The sequence below is a fragment of the Ovis aries genome, chromosome 3 (genome assembly GCF_016772045.2).
Source record: "Ovis aries strain OAR_USU_Benz2616 breed Rambouillet chromosome 3, ARS-UI_Ramb_v3.0, whole genome shotgun sequence".
Classification (NCBI taxonomy): Eukaryota; Metazoa; Chordata; class Mammalia; order Artiodactyla; family Bovidae; genus Ovis; species Ovis aries.
In genome coordinates, this window is record NC_056056.1 from 179,378,602 (window position 1) to 179,391,571 (window position 12,970).

A 12,970-nucleotide genomic window follows, 5' to 3' on the forward strand; every position below is an offset into this window, starting at 1 on the left:
GAGCCTCACGAGACTTGCTGCGGGCCCAGCTGGGGCGCGTGCACTCCCGATGTGGTCCCTGCCCTGCAGCAGCAGCTCTGGCTGTGTGCCTCTTAGGAGCCAGCCTCGGACGCATCACTTCTCTGCACCCCTGTCCTTCATCCTTGAACTTAGGGAGGACCACACAGGGAAGCATACACAAAAACACCTGGCAACTTGTAAAAGGGGTGCAAACACGTGTTCACTGCAGGATTTTAAGACACAGCCCCCAAATACTTTGACACCCCTGTCTGCGGAGGTAGGGTCTTTGGTCCCCTCCCCTTGATCTAGAAAAGCATCTGACTGCTTCCACCAGTAGCGTATGCTGGAGTGATACTGCGTGTCTTCCAGAGCCAGCTCAGAAAAAGTCATGTGGCTCTGCCTGGTTTTCTTGGAGCCTTCTCTTGCTCCCAGGATGCTCTCCTCCAGAGCCCAGCTGCTGTGCAATGAGATGCCCACTCTTTTTGGAGAGGCTGTGTCGGGGCACTCCAGAAGCAGTTCCGGCTGAACCAAACTGAAGGTCAGGCATGTGCAGACAGGAACCTTCAGGTGGTTCCCACCCTAGCCACCCCAGTCTTCCAGACTGGGCAGAGAGAAGCCGTTCTTGCCGTGCTCTGTCCAAATTTCTGATCACAAGATCTGTGGGCAGAAGAAAGTAGTTGTGATTTTATGCCACTAAAGTTGGAGGGGTTTGTTAGCAGCAATATATATTTAAGACATTCACCAAAACCCTCCTCAGGGTCTGGGTCTCAGAGCAAAGAAATGAATTAGACGTGGTCCGTGCTCCATAGAGAACCAGAAAGCAGCCCAGAGAAGCAATTGCATGGTATCCTGTCATGCACTATGTTAGGGGATGTGGATGTCCCAGTGTGTCTGGACAAGGTTCTGGACTGCCTTTTCTGGAAAAGATGTTGCTGGAATTGAATCTAATGGATTCATAAAAGCTAAACAGGAGGACGAAGCAGTGTTCAAGGGACTAGAGCTGAATGTATCTTTGGCTCAGAAGGCAAAAGCCACTCTTCCTGGAAACACCCTAAATACCTGGCTGCCTCAGGACCTTTGCACTTGGAGTTATCTCTTCCTGCTTCCTCTATAGTCCTCACAGGCTCCCTTGCTCCTTTCATTCAGAATTCTGCTCAGAGAAATTTCTCCTTTCTTCTTCTTCTTCTTTTTTTTTTCTTTTCTGGCCACATCTTGCAGCAAGTGGGACCTTAGTTCCCTGGCCGGGAATTGAGCCTGTGTCCCCTGCATTGGAAGCATGGAGTCTTAACCACTGGAGCACCAGGGTTATCCCTTCTCCTGACTTCTTGACCTAAGGGGTGTGTGTGTGGGTGTGTGTGTGAGCAGCTCAGTCTGACTCTTAATGACCCCATGAACTGTAGACTGCCAGGCTCCTCCATCCACGGGATTCTCCAGGCAAGAACACTGGAGTGGGTAGCTATTCCCTTCTCCAGGGGATCTTTCTGTTCGAGGGATCAAACCCAGGTCTCCTGCATTGCAGGTAGATTCTTTACCATCTGAGGCACCAGCGGAGCCCTCTTGACCTAAGGTTCCCCACAGTCCATCACTCTTTGCCCTCTTTTCCTGGTTCATCTTTCCTCATAACATTGATCATCACTTGCCGCTTTATAACGTGTATGTTTACAAAGTGGGAAATACAGGAGACTAAGGCATGCTTCTCAGAGAAGCATGGTGCCTGGCACACAATAGGTCTTCAATAAAGGTATCAGGAGTGAGTGGGGAAGCAAAGAGAAGGACCGGATCAGCTGCACACTCGGAACCCCACTGTGGCTGCCAGGAGTGGGTCGGAGGGACCTGAGAGAGGATGGTGAGGAGAGGGTGGGTGCAAGATGATAGAACTGAAGACCTGGGGTCCCAAGCCAGCTGTGGAGAGCTGCATTGGGTAGAGAGTTGATAACCAGGCTCTGGATTGGTGTTTGAGCAGCCAGGTGGTGGTGCCAGTCTCCAAAACGGGGCACCATTAGGACAGGGTGCAGGTTAGAAGGAGGCCATGAGCTTGGGGGATGGGAAGAATGGGTTGAACTTGAGTCCTGTGGAGTTCAGAACCTCAAGCGCAATGGACCAGCGGAAACCTGGAGGAGAGAGTCTGAAGCTTAGGAGAGAAGTCCAGTCTTAAGCAGTGCACCTGAGGGTCGTGTCAGCTGTGGGAGAGTGTGGACTAGAGAGACCAGGCAGTAAGAAGGGGACCCAGAGGAACACAGTGTTTAGGAAAAGACAGAGAGTGAAGGATGGCAGAGGGAAAGAGGAGAGCTAGGTGGAAAACCAGAGTGTGCGGCCGTGGCAGCCGGGGACCAGGACGGTTCCAGCAGGGATAGGTGGGCACTGGCGTCAAAGCTGCCACGGAAGGGCTGCAAAGCGTCCACGGGACACTGGAAGAAGCTGAGCTAAGGGACAGACTGTGTGTGATGGGGCAGGTTGGTGAGCCAACAGCAAGGGCCCCTTTTCCACTTAAAAAGTTTTTTTTAATAAGCAAATCTGGAAAACGGAAGAGAAACTAGAGGGAGAAAAGGGGTTCCAGAGGCTGTTCGTATTATTACCAATTTTGAAGACAGAGAGGCAGAGACTTGCTGAAATACTCGTGAGAAAGATCCAGAAGTGAAGGAAGATGACAACACAGGAGAGGAGGAGGGTGACTGCTGGAGGGGGTTCTCTAGAACGTGGGGAGGGCAGGGATCCAGGGCACAGGGTGGAGGTGGTGGCTTCGATCAGGAGAGAGCATGCCCTCAGAGGAGGGGGTGGGGGGAGCAGAGCCCGCGCTGGATGGAGTGAGCTGCCTGGAAGCCCTTCCCTGCCTGCCGGAACAATCAGGGTCCTGGTGAGCTGCTTACTGGGGACGGAGGTTGGTCCCCAAGAGAGAACATTCTCAGCTCTCTAATGTTTTTATAAGAAATTAAACCTCAAGAAGAAAAGCCCAGATCAATTTTAACCAAAGTGAGTAATGAGCAGAGAGGATGGCTGCAGTCCAGGAACGTGGGGAGTGCAATTCATAGAGGCAACTAAAATGAAAAAGCCCATTTGACGTTGGATATTCACTTTGCATCCCCAGGTTGGCACTAGGAGCTGAGGGCAGATGAATAAGGCCCCCAGGGAGTCTTGGGTGGGGCGGGGGGGGGAACACAAAGTGCCACAATTCAGGTAAGAACATGTTGACAAGGCAGGGAAATGTTCTCAGAGGAGTAACAATTACAGCTGCCCCCTAAGGATTTATAGACTTTCACCAGGAAGAACTTCCTGGAGGTGGAGAATCATATTATTCTACTTAATACAAGTGTAATTATATTTAATATAAAAGCTCTCAGCTCAGCACCTGCCATATCATCAGCCCTTGATATAGTTGAGTCTTTAAGATATTATCACTAATCATTTTCATGCATTTATAAGTTTGACTTCACCCAACTTCCCCTCCCCTATTTTTTTTTTTTTTGATGCTCTCAATCACTGTGGGTCCTTGACATTCGCAAGAAATATGACAAGAGAGCTTTAAGAACCCCACACTGGGAAATACTGTCTCCAGCATTAACTGTCCCTCTAAAAAGTAGCAGAGTGTTGTTGAAATCTGAAGCTGCTGTCTTGGACATTTAGCGATGGTAATGTCAAGACTGAAGACATTTCTGCAGTCATTAACGTGTGTTCCATCACGCATCATACCTGCCTCCAGTCCCTGCTCACTTGAGCTGTTCCCGGAGCTGGCTCAGCGGCTGCCTGGAACCAAGTGTGGAATCACTGTTCCTGGTTCCACTGAGAGCCGCCCCTGGTGGGCTCATCTGCAGCCACGGGTCTAAGCCAGGGCTGAGTTCCACTCTCCTCTCTTTCATCCACTCCCTGCTTCCATTTTTTCAGACTAAAAGCCAATCGTGTTTCAGATGATTTCGTCTTTCTTTCCCTGATTAGCACTAGCAATTGAATTCTTCTGAGGCCATGTTCCTGAAAGGAACTGTGTTTATCACCAGGTGGCCAGCTAAGCTCACTCATTAGCTCAGTTCCCCGCTGACATCTTTTTTTTTTTTGCTCCATCAAAAATATAAATTATTACAAGCTGTGGACCTTTGGATCACTTGAAATGAGACCAAATTGCACGCTAAACTCTTGAATGTCAAGGACATCTTGGGGCTTTCTGATTGCCCTCCCCCTCCCAAACACAGCCTTTAAATCCCCTAATGTTCCACACCACCTAACACAAGCACACACATAAACGCACACACATGAACACACACAAACACACATGAACACATGGGGCACATGCCAAATGCATACACAGGCATCTGCATTCAAACACAGACATATGAAAACACAGCACACACAACATATGCTTGCACACACCAGCTCACATGCATGTTTGAACACACAGACACTGCATTCAGACTCACACATGAACACAGTCATGCGTGTGGCACACGGGCAAACAGACATCGCCCACCACCTGTGTATGCACACATACAAATGCAGCCACACACATACAGGCACACAGCTGTGTTCACAGCCATACACGCTCACGTAAACAGATAGGAAAATGATGACATACACATGTACACGCAGCCTGCCTACGTGGATACCCCCTCACACACACGCACACAGGCAGACACAGCATGCCTGTAGGCAAGGCACGCTCTTGCACACTCATGCACAGCCATAACACATGCACACCCATGAATGCACGCCTAGGTGCAGCAGGCACAGGCGTGCCCAACACCCTGCCGAGAACAAGTGAAGAGGAGGAGGAGAAGGCAGACACATCATTCTTCCCCTTCTAGTTCAGATGACTTCTTTTTCTTGGCACCAACTTTTGTTTTGATATCTTTTGTTATTTTTTTAGATCACTAAGACACGGGACTGGAACCGAATCCCTAAGTTTTACTGGTAGGAGACGCGATTTCTAGCAACAAATCTGCTAGAACAACGTGACATGTCCAAAGAAGAACCTGGAGGCATCTCGGGGTTATTGTTATACCTGTAGCACCCCAGCACCCCTGCCCTCCTGCAAGGAGGCCACTCGCTGGACTAGAAGCCTCGCTCTTCCTTCTAGAAGCTTTGCCACTCTTTTGCTGGGTGCACTCGGGCAGTTTGCTCCCCATCTCTGGTCCTTCCAGCTTTGATGCTGGGAGATTTGGGTATCTCCATACAACAAGTGGAGGACCATTCCCAAGGTGTCCTACGCAGAGCCCAAGTGTCGTAGCTTTCATCCTAAGGCCAGTACTACAAGGCTTCTCACATTTGAATGTGCACGTGAATCGCCTGGGGATCTTGTTAAAATGCAGACTCTGAGTCAGTAGGCTGAGGCTGCCCAGAGAGTCTTTCTAACAAGCTCCCCGGTGATGCCCATGCAGCTGGCCCAAGACTATCCCTTTACTAGAAAGGCCTTGTACCCTTCCAGCACTTTTCATAAAGGTGAGATGAGGCTGAGTTTTGTACCCTTCTCATTACACCCCAAGCCCCCGACTGGAACAGCAGTGATGTCATCGTCTCTCATCTTGCCCGTTCCTTTAGCTCTGGGTCTCCCCAGTACCACCCACCTCCCTTTCGGAAGCCAGGCCCTCAAATCGTACCCCTACTTTTGGAACGGTGGGGTGTCAGAGGGATGGAAAAGGTCTGCATTCTGCCAGCTCTGAGCTCCCTATTACCTGGGAGGTGTGCCCCTTCTCTCAGAGCCTCAGCTTCCCCATCTGGAGAAGAGGGGTTTGAACTTGCTCTCAGCCACACTTTGGCTCCAGCAGAGCTTTTCCCAGGTCCACTGTCCCAGGTACCACTCTCTAAGATTTTATTTAACTGGATTGGGCTGAGGTCCAGGCATGGGGTTTCCAAAGAGCCGCCCAGGTGATTGTAACCGATGCCAGGATGGAGAACCCCAGGGCTGGTGCTCATTAAGGGTCAGCCCAGTGCTGACTGTCAGCGTGTGGTCTGGCAGCTGCATCAGCACACCGACCCCCCTGCTCACACTGTCAGATGCAGGGCTTGGGAGCAGTGCAGAGAAGCCTCAGAAGGATTTTGGCCCAGCTTTAGACAAGGTCACTTCCCACATGGGAAAGAGTTCTTGAAATGATGCTCAGAATGACGACCCCATCAGCGAGTTGAACTTGCTTTTCTTCTGACGGGCACATGATGCACTTAATTAAAGACTCAACCCCACACATCAATCATCTGCAGACCTCACCCACCAACGCACCTTCCCACGGGAGGGCTGGAAACAGCACTTCTGTGTGCACGTGGTGCGGGGTGGGGGAGACCTGGTCCACGGCTGCTGCGGAGCACCGGAAGCTAACCTGATGTCCTGGCCAAACGGGGGGCCCAGTGAGCCAGAGCCCCCTTGGCTTCCTCACAGCAGAGCCCCAGATGGAGCCATGAAAAGGTTTCCTTGAAGCCAGCTGGTGGTACGGCTGGAGAGTCCCATGGTTTCCATAGCGACCTGCCTCTTCCTCAAGCTGACAATGGGTTCTACCACCAGGGGGATGGTTTCGGTATTGGAGAAGCCCAGCCCAGAGTGGGTCAGCTGGGCGCCTCTAATCTCAGCTCCATGAGGTTTGCTGGTGGCTTGGGAAACATCCTGGAGGCAAGGGATAGAGAAGCCAGAATGGCAGCAGCTCTGTCCCCGTGCCCCCCTCCCCCAGAGTATGGGAAAGCAATCATTAGGATAAGGACAGTCAGTGGGGACCACTCTATGATCATTGGCAGTATAGGATGGTGACCCAGCACTGGACGCTGGAGCCAGACTACCTGGGGCTCACATACGCGCTCTGCCACCTAGTGGCTGGGTCACTGTGCAAGTTACTTGATAACTCCGTGCCTCAGTCTGCCCACCTGTGAAATGGGATAATAACACCATCTTTTTCTGAGACTCTCCTGAGGATTATGAGTTAATTAAGGGGAGTCCTTTCAAGAGTGTCTGGCACACTGTAGGCTTTGGGTTTTCTCTCATTTACAGCCCCGCTGTCTTAAACAGTGAGACAGTCTCCAGTCTCTAGGTTAGGAGGGCTCTGCCTGGGCCCCAGGCTCCGCACTGGCCAGGTATTAGTCTAGGCGACTCTTGATTTTTCTGGTGTCCGGTGCATCCCAGGTCTACACCAGAATTTCTGAGAGTGGGACTCATGCACTAGCTTTTTGGGAAACTCTATGGGGGTGATAATACTCAGTTAAGAATGGGTAGAAATCTGGAAGTATTTGCCCAGATAACTTCCCTCAACCTGGGTCCCCAGGAAGCTCCTGAAATCAGAGTAGAATCTGGGGATGGGAGAGCAAATGGAGACTTATATTTGCAGTCTTAAGCCTTCTTTGGAATATGGAGGTCTTACATGCTGCAGTCCATGGGGTTGCAGAGTCGGACACAACTGAGCAACTGAACAAACAACAGTAAAGCCCTCTCTAGGGCTTCTCTGGTGGCGCAGTGGTAAAGAATCTGCCTGCCAATGCAGGAGACGTGGGTCTGACCCCCTAGAGAAGGAAATGGCAACCCACTCCAGTATTCTTGCCTGGGAAGTCCCATGGACAGAGGAGCCTGGCGGGCTACAATCCATGGGGTCTCAAAGGAGTCAGGCATGACTTAGCAACTAAACAACCACACAGGTCCCCTCTGCTCATCCATTCATTCCACAAACATTCAAGTTTTTACGACCTGCTCACAGCACGCACACAGCCAGGAGTGAGGTGGGGGCCCTGCTCTTACTGACTTGTAGGGAGGCAAACACACATCCAGCCATCACATCTGCAATCCCAAGTGGCCATGGGGGCCGTAAAGAGGGACCTAAGTGGCCAGGGAAGGCTTACCATGTGACTTTGAAATCTGAAGGACACAGAGAAGTTAGCAGGTGGGAGGGGGCATATTCCAGGTGGAAAAATCCCACATGTGCCACAGGTCTCGTGGCCAACCCCACATGACATCTTCAGGAAAACAGAAGACAGGTGGCGTGGTTAGAACTGGGAGAGGGAGGGTGAGCAAGGAGAGTGAGGGAGGCCCTGCCGATGAGCAGGGTTGGCCCCACAGGAGTGTGGGGAGGCGGGTGCAAGCCAGCTGGGCCCTGCTCCTTTATCCAGGCAATGCAGCCGCTAACAGGTTTTAAGCAAGGGATGGCATGATCAGATTTGCAATTTAAAAGGTCCTTTGGCTGCTGTGAGAACAGACTGTCAACCTCACAACGGTGCTGTCAGCTGAGTCTATTAGGCAAGCGATGAACCTGGGGCCCAGGAGTCTGAGTCACTTGTCAAGGTCATGCAGCTAGCAAGCGACAGAGACTGGACTGCAGCCCAGGTCTCCACACCCAAGTCTGGATTCTTTCCACTCCCCACCATGCCCCCCGGCTCCCTCTCTGCTCCTATATAGCCCTCTCATCCCTGCTCTCTCATTGTAAATCCCAGACTCCCCATGAGAAAAGAGCCTGTTAATCCATGCTGGATGACATTCTTTCCCAAAACCAGTGTGGAGGTGAATCTTCTTTCTTTGGGGGATCGATCTGATTTTGAGAAGCAGCCAAAGGCCGTGGCAGCCAAACTTGGCAGGATAAAGCGGGTGATTACATCAGTCATCTATCACTGTGTAACAAATTACCCTCAACGCTAGTAGCTTAACACAGCAACAAACACGTAATATTTCACACACTTTACGTGGGTCAGGGACCTGGGAGCAGCTCAGGTGAGGGGTTCTGGCTCAGCACCTCTCATGAGGTCAGAGTCAAGTTGTCAGGCAGGGCTGCCCTTGTCCGAGGGCCAGACTGGGTCTGGTGGAATCACTTCCAAGGTGGCGCCCTCACACGATTGATGCTGGAAGCCTCAGGCCTCTCCATGTGGGCCTTTTCAGGGCTGCTTGAGTGTCCTCACAGCATGGCAGCCGGCTTCTCACTGAGCTATCAATCCAAGCCAGAGCAAGTGGGACGTGGAGATATTTGTTATGACAGCCTCAGAAATCACACATCATTTCCGCAGCACCCTGTTGGCTACTCAGTGTGGGAAGAAACAATATCACCGTGTGAATACGCAGCCTTCTTGGAGGCTGCAACCGTGGCGACCCTCTTAAGGATGTGGTTTGGGCTCTAGAACTACGGTGACAGAGATGGGTTTCTTGGGCATCAGCAGAAAGTTTTTCGCCTCTTTCTTGAGGACTGGAGGAGTCACACAGAAAATGCAAGCAGTAACTTTTGATGTGATCGCAGATCTGCCAGCCCTGATGAGGCACCTGCTCTGTGCCAACCTCATTTCACCCTGACAACTCCGCTTGCAGCAGGCAGTTTACTTTCCCCTGTTGTACAAATGGGGGCTTCCCTGGTGGCTCAGTGATAGAATCTGCCTGCCAACGCAGGAGACCCATGTTTGATCCCTGGATCGGGGAGATCCCCTGGAGGAGGGCATGGCAACCCACTCTGTATTCTTGCCTTGGAGAATCCCATGGACAGAGGAACCTGGTGTTCTACAGTTCATGGGGTTGCAAAAGAGTCAGACACAACTTAGCAACTAAACAACAATGACAAATTTTACAGATGAGGAATGTGAGGCCCAGCGGAAGAACTGGTCAGGGACCAGGTGACCTCAGGAGCACAGTGGCCGAGACCACCCAGGCTTGGAACTCCTGCGCAGAAAGCAGAGAGAAGGAGATCCCTGGGCACCAGACTATGGGGAGGAGGTGGGGGAAGCCAGCTGCTGTTTTCTCTCCTAACCCGCATTGGGTGGTACCCCTCTAGGCCGCTGGGCAGAGAGACCTGAGCACAGTATGGTGGGCTCATCAGCTGAGTTGTTCCAGAAGGAAGCAGAGGTCATACAAATGGGCTCATAGGGAAAATTGAATAGAGACTCTTGAGAGGTGCAGACAAGGTTGAGGGAAATCGCCAAGGGGTGGTGAAGCACCCAGGGACCAGGCAACAGCTGGGATCCACTGTCACCCGCAGAACTGGACGAGCCACGAGGGGACAGTTCCCCAAAACAGAGGGAGTTGTCATTATCATTGTCGCTATGGGAGAAGACAGACTCACAGGAGTTGTGGCCTTGTGGCCTGTGGCTGGGCCATTTGTTGTTGCTGTTCAGTCACTAAGCTGTGTCCAGCTCCTTGAGACCCCATGGACTGCAGCACACAAGGCTTCCCCAGCCTTCACCATCTCCCAGAGCTTGCTCAGACTCATGTCCATTGAGTTGGTGATGCCATCCAACCATCTCATCCTTTGCCTACCCCTTCTCCTCCTGCCTTTAATCTTCCCCAGCATCAGGGTCTTTTCCAATGAGTTGAGGTTCAGCAAGCAATGAGAAAATGCTCAATATCACCGATCACCAGGAAAACACAAATCAAAACCATGATGAGATACCACCTCACACCAATTAGGATGGCTTGTTGCTTCAGTCGTGCCTGACTCCTTGCAACCCTATGGACGGTGGCCCACCACTCCTCTGTCCATAGGGTTCTCCAGGCAAGAATGCTGGTATGGGTTGCTATGCCCTCCTCCAGGGGATCTTCCTGACCCAGAGATCGAACCTGAGTCTCTTATGTCTCCTGCACTGGACAGCAGGTTCTTTACCACATGCGCCACCTGGGAAGCCCTCTTAGGATGGCTTACTGTCCAAAAACAGAAAATTACAAGCATTGGCAAGGATGTGGGGAAATGGAGCCCTTGTGCCCTGTTAGTGGGAATGTGAAATAGTGCAGCCACTGTGGGAAATGACGTGGTGGTGCCTTGAAAAGAGTTAAATTAGGATTACCATATGGTCCAGCAATTCCACTTCTGGGAATATACCCAAAAGAATGCAACGTAGGGTCTTGATAGTTATTTCAATACATCTACTTTCATGGGAGCAGTATTCACAATAGCCAAAAGGTGGAAGCAACCCTAAGAAAAATATGATCTATCCATTCGGGGGAATATTATTCAGCCTAAAACAGGGAAGAGAATTTTGACATGCACCACAACATGGATAAGCCTTGAAGACATTATGCTACGTGATATAAGCCAGACATGCACACGAAAACAAATGCTGTATGACTCCATTTTCACGAGATGTCTAAAGTAGTCAGATTCATAGGAACAGAATGGCCCATGGTGGTTGCCAGGGGCTAAGCGGAGGGGAAAGGGGACCTCTTGCTTCATGGGCACAGAATGTCAGTTTTGCAAGATGATGGATGGTGCTGATGGTTGAACAGATGAATGTACCTAATGCCACTGAACCATACAATTAAAAATAGTTAAAATGATTGATTTTATGTGTATTTTATACCACAATAAAAAAATTGAGGAAAAGAACTCCACGATCATAAAAAACAAAAAGAGTAAGTGTTTTGTTCCCCAGGAATCCAATCTCAAGACAGCCCCTGGCCATCAGGTCCTGATCCTCATGGGATACAGGACTTGAAAACACCCAGAGGCAGCAGACTTGTTTATGCTGAGTTATTGGGACTTGGTGGAGCCGGGAGACAATGGTGACCCATCCCCCCAGCAAACGCCCCAAATGAAGGACGACCCTCGCAGAGCTCATAATCGAGGGGGACAATGAGACATCAATCAAATAACCACAGAGGGAGAGGGAACACTGCCACTCCAGAAGGGAACTGAGGGCAGAAGGGTGCTGGGGGTGGGGGGTGCTGTCCTGAGGGTGGGACCCCTGGGGAGGAAACAGTTGAACACAGGTAAAAAGAGGGGACCTGGCAAGAGTAAAATGAAAAGAGGAAAAGCCACCCCTCCAAGGATCTCATTTACTTTTTCACAGGAGGGAAAGGGCAGGAAAACTGATGGAAAGTGGAAAGGTCAGGGAAAAATTAGGTGGCAGATGCAGCTGGGCCCCAAGCGTGGTCAGAATCACCGATGAGGGGCCCCGTCATCCTAAGGCCAGCACCTGGGAGGCACTCACAGCCCAGCCGGCTGCCCAGAGCAGAGCTGCAGCCAGAGAGCCATCTCAGAGCTCTGGCCCCTCCACTGGGGCAACCCAGAGTTCCGCTGCCCATCACTCCTGGAGGCTGGCTGCACCCCGCTCCAGCCCCTCAGCCTGACGGACCAGGACCGATCCCCGCAGTTCTGGCTCACTCCCAGGGCCAGCCCTCCACGAAGTGGGGTCAAGCCTAGAACTGTCTTGACTGCACGCTGAAACCAGCCCCTTGCTCATCTGAGCCACCAGCAACCCCGGAGTCAGTGGCAAGCACCCCAGTCCTTAGATGCCTCCTCTCCCCAGGCTCTCCACACAGTATTTACCTGGACCAGGCAGCACATCGCAGCCTCATCCCCTGCCACGTTCCCACTCAAGCCTTCTGCTGCACCCCAGCCTGCCCCTCCCCCCCAGCTATGCTCCCACCTCAGGGCCTTTGTACCTGCTTTGTCCACTGACTCTTCTTCCAGACACATGTGGTTTCATCTGTCACTCCATCCAGGTCTCTGCTTAAATATCATCTATTTACAGAGGCCTTCCATAGCCACTCTGTCTAAAATGACCTCTCTGGCACTCTTTAATACCGCTCTCTGTATTTTTTCCTTCATACCACTACTTCCCTGGTGGCTCAGACGGTAAAGCATCTGTCTACAATGCAGGAGACCCAGGTTTGATCCCTGGGTTGGGAAGATCTCCTGGAGAAGGAAATGGCAATCCGCTCCAGTACTATTGCCTGGAAAATCCCATGGACAGAGGACCCTGGTAGGCTACAGTCCATGGGGTCACAAAGAGTCAGACACGACTGAACGACATCAATTTCACTTTCATATATATATATATATATTACTTTATTTATTATCTGTCTCCCCTAGAATGCAGATTCCATGGGGTCAGAAAACTGGTTTTGTTCCTGCTGTCTCACCGATGCCTAGAGGTTACCCTGGCATAGAGGAGGCCCGCTTTATGGAGGATCCGATTTCTGCAGGTTTCTGAACGGCTACTTAGGAAAAACCTCCTCTTTGGTAAATGCTAGTTGATGTGTCTATTCTGCTAGGGCTGCCAAGATGAAAAACAATACCTGCCTCCTTGAAATTTAGGATATCACACTCAG